Consider the following 4422-nt stretch of genomic DNA (forward strand, 5'->3'; position numbering starts at 1 on the left):
TCAGGGTATGAGGGGCCGCGCCGCACCTCCCCAAACAGGGATACATCGAGTACCCCCCCGGGCGTGGTTATCGATTTTTTTTGGTGGGTGTTTGTCAGCAAAGTAAAACTGCTTCGGCTTAAGCAAACATCCGTCATAAGCAGTTACATAACCAGCTTGAGTGTTGAATATTTGAACAAGTTCCGATTTTTTGGCCTTTGAGCTAAACGCGATTCCTTTATCTTTTAAAAGTTGTTTTAGAACCGCTATTGTCATATTTTTAGCAGGTCCCTGTTTCATACGTTCTATTTTTTCATTCTTTTCTTTCTCTCGGGCTTCCTTCAATTTCTTTTGTTGCATCTCCAGTCTCTGCCGGATGCCCTTGATTTCTGAAAGAATTTTGTCATCGAGTAAAAGAATGCCTTCAGAAGATGGAGTTGCTGGAATTTTTTGGACGAACTGAAAAGAGTCCAGGACGGTGTATTTTCGTGAACGGAAAATCTTGTTTGAAATCTTGGTAGAATTTTCACAGTTCAGGCTACAAACAAAAGAATTAACCACTAGTCTAATATGGTCCGTTTCCGATATTTTCCAATCAAATAATGGATGGGCATTTTTTCCTCTTGTAGGAATGGTTGTCATTCTTTTAATTTGCCCAACAAGAAAGTCATGCTTGTTCCACAGGCAGACTATTTCTTTGTGCCTTAGGTTTGCGGAATCAGTGTTCTCCCCACTTGAGAGCAACACCTCGTACCGTTTATCGTGAGCAACAAAAAACGATTTTGGCGTCCGGTTGGAGAATATAAAGCCTCCCTTGCTGCCAGGCTAGAAATTCGGAAATATGCATGGTAGGTTTGTCCCTCGTGGCGCACACATGAATGAGGATTTCTTTGAAGGTGTTTTGAGCCAGCATTGGCATCCGTCTCTTTTAAGTTTCTCTTTCCAAATACCATTTTGGGAGAATCGTCGCTGAGAATGTGGACATTATTTGTGCTATTGTGCGGAACTTGCAATTCTATGGACTTTGAAGAGTTTGGCTCTTGGGGAGAAAGGTAGAAAATGATTTGTGCATGCTGTTCAGTGCGATCACTATGTATTTTCATTCTTCTATTTCCTAACAGATTCACCAAACGGCGGAAAGGAAAGGAAAGGAACTTTATTTAAGTGTCTAGTCGTTCTAGCGCTGGAGCGCTAATTAGGGACACTGTAAACTGAAATGAACAATGAAAGTAAATCAAGTCAAATGTTGGTTTTTGAGGAGAGGGGAAACCGGAGTACCCGGAGAAAACCTCTCGGTGCAGAGTAGAGAACCAACAAACTCAACCCACATATCACGCCGAGTCCGGGAATCGAACCCGGGCCACATTGGTGGGAGGCGAGTGCTCTCACCACTGCAAGTATCCATCGCACGGAGTTATTGAAGAATTTGCAAAACTGAACAACCTTGACGGGGCAACCGTCAAGGTGTGGTTCAACAACAAACGACAAAGAGTTATATCATGGAGAACCTTCTAGGCCCGGTTGTTCGAAAGCCGATTAAGTTAATCCAGAATTAGCGTAAACTTTTGTTTCATGTTTTCAACTTTTTGGCGTAAGTTTCTTTTGTTTATTTTTGTTTTTCAAAATTGACTTCTTCTAATGTCTAATGTAAAGATTTGCCGAATAGCAGCGTTGAACAGCATTTGGGAGCAGAGAAAAAAACTCCTTGAATAATCTTTAATCTGGGATTAGCGGTAATCGGCTTTTGAACAACCGGGCCCGCAGAAGCTTAATTTCTATGTACTACTAGCTGAAAAGAATAAACCTGAAAACATCTGTTTACATTTAAGTTGTTTTAAGTTTGTTTTTCTTCGCCAAATACCGTTTTACAGCCACGAGATAATATCGATGAGTAATGGATGAAAACGATGACTAATCAATGACCGAAAATTTTGTGGCCTATCGATTAGTCATCGATTACTCATTGATCATCGGCTATAATCAATGACTAATCAACTGATTACCTATCGATTACCTATTGATTAATCATGGATTTCATTGATGTCATCGATTAGTTATGTCTGGTATAAACTCAAAGGTTTCGTCCTTTTCACAAATTCTATACGGGTCTGCTCCTATCAAGACCCTTTGATTGTTATGTACTTTTTATAAAGTGACTTTAGGCTCAACCCTTCTCAATAACCAGAAATCATGAGACCTTCTCTTGATCATTGCTTGCGGTCCCTATTTTGTGTGTCCAGTAGAACGGCGTGATACTCATTACGAGAAAAATTGGTTCTAAAAGGAGTGGTATCATTAGAACCGAACGGTTCAGTTATAAATCGGTAACTTGAAAACCGTTAGTTTGTCTCTCTGACTCGACTTTTATACACATATCTCTTTCTCTATGTGCTGTTATAACTTTTATTTTACAGTATTTGCAAATGTGTATTAAGTCATTAAGTAAAGTACGATCGTCCGGGTGAGTGTAGTCCTGAGAAGGACTGTTTGAGATGACATTGACTGGCGTTTCGACAACCTGAGCGGAAGTCATCGTCAGAGTCAACTTCCGCTCAGGTTGTCGAAACGTCAGTCAATGTCATCTCAAACAGTCCTTCTCAGGACTACACTCACCCGGACGATCGTACTTTACTTAATGATATGACTCCTGGGTTCAAACCATTTACAATTTTGTGGATTAAGTGTAAAGAGTAAATAAATAAATATTGTTGTTGCTGTCGTTGATGGGAATGCTCTATCAAATAGTGACAGCGCTTTCAGAAATAATGCCGCAGGGGCGGATCTAGGGGGAGGGAGCAGGGGGACACCCCCCTCCCCCCCTGAGATGACCTGCGGCTCTCTAATACAACTGGTATTCTACCGAAAAAAAAAGACAATCACCAGTCAGCTACGCATTCCTTAGTGGTGAACCCAATCCTAAAGAAATGATACCAGCGCACTGGGAGCAAAGGAGTCCTATTTGATCGTTTTTCAAGTTAAATTCACCGTACAATTGCCGCGCGAATTGATCTTGTTGATTTGAATCACCGTGCGTGATCAAACTACATACAAACGATAGTGTTACTATATACGCTGCGGTTGAAATCCTATCCGCGAAACGAACGCCGCATACAGTAATGACTGTGGGCCTGTCGCTAGTGGTGACTAACAGCTCGTACGGAAAGCTTCGCTTTCCAGAGTTCATAGGGCGACAAACATTGACGCGGATAGAATTTTAAACATGATCGTTGTATGTAGTTTGATCACGTTCGGTGAGTCAAATCAATCGATTCGCGCTGCAAATTGTACGGTGAGTTTAACTGGAAAAACGGTCAAATAGGACTTCTCTGCTCCCTGTGCCAGAGGTCGAGAAAGTGCTGGCTTCATGTAGACTGGGCATAGAAGGAAGACAAACTGAAAATACGTTTGAAAAGTATCTTAACTTTTATTTACAAGGGGCATTTCGACAGGGCAAATTCCCAAGTTTCTCATTATGATTACAGTAACATTACATCTTCCATCTGACTTGACTATTTACAAAACTACACCAAACGCAAATTACTCAAGATAGGATTAATTTCTACACATGTCCAGGTTCCACTGAGTTGTTCAAAGGCCAGATAACTTTATCCGGTGGATAAACCACTATCCCACAGTTTCTATTTGTACAATATTTTCTCACGCACCCGTGAATATGCACAATCCAAGCAAATCTAACAGCTTCCACATGCGTTCAGCGATGTTGACTGCTGGACGGGCGAACGGTTTCATCACATTATCAACATTTGATTCAACAAAGCTTCACGAGAGGCCTGGTATTCATTCCCAGGCTGCGGCACTGCGGCCGCGGTTGTTAGTACAGATACGGACACGGATACGATTAGACCGATGAGTGCGCACGTGCATACCCAACAATAGGGAACTTAAGCAACGACAACGGCGACGGCAACGAGAACGTCACAAATTTGCATATTTAGTAGGCAAAAACAATAGCTTTGCACGCCCTGCACGTGCGTTTTTCACTTTTGTCCATTTCTTTGCCGTCGTCAGCAAAAATACAACGTGGAATAGCCAAATTTGAGGTTTTATGGACAACGTCATTACTTGACGTCATTACTACCACATCCCCGTCATATTAAAAAAGTTGAAATAGTAACGAAGCGATTACAATAACGCGAATTTATATTTTGAGATGACGTTCTCGTTGCCGTCGCCGTTGTCGTTGCTTTAAGTTCCCTAATGTTGTAAGATCAAGTGGAGCTATGATCCTCGCCGTTATGAACGCAATTTTAGCAATTGCGTAGAGAATTTTTCAGGCTTCTCTACGCAATTGCTGAAATTGCGTTAATACCTGCGAGGATCGTAGCCTCACTTGATTTCATATCGCAGTTCAATATAAGATTCAACTTCATTCAACATTCACGATAACAAAAGAAATGTTGAATGGCTGTTGAAGCAAAGTTC

General features: G+C 41.5%; 1 protein-coding gene across 1 annotated transcript in view; it reads right to left on the bottom strand.

The window, feature by feature from the left end:
- Positions 1 to 3365: 3365 nt before the first annotated feature.
- LOC137992170 (ubiquitin carboxyl-terminal hydrolase 3-like) overlaps positions 3366 to 4422 on the bottom strand; it is a 15850-nt gene continuing 14793 nt past the window's right edge. The window contains exon 16 of the mRNA XM_068837315.1: positions 3366 to 4422. This exon is cut by the window's right edge and continues 3143 nt beyond it. The gene's annotated coding sequence lies outside the window, so the exon portion shown is untranslated.

Source organism: Montipora foliosa, chromosome 2 (assembly GCF_036669935.1).
Source record: "Montipora foliosa isolate CH-2021 chromosome 2, ASM3666993v2, whole genome shotgun sequence".
NCBI classification, from domain to species: Eukaryota; Metazoa; Cnidaria; class Anthozoa; order Scleractinia; family Acroporidae; genus Montipora; species Montipora foliosa.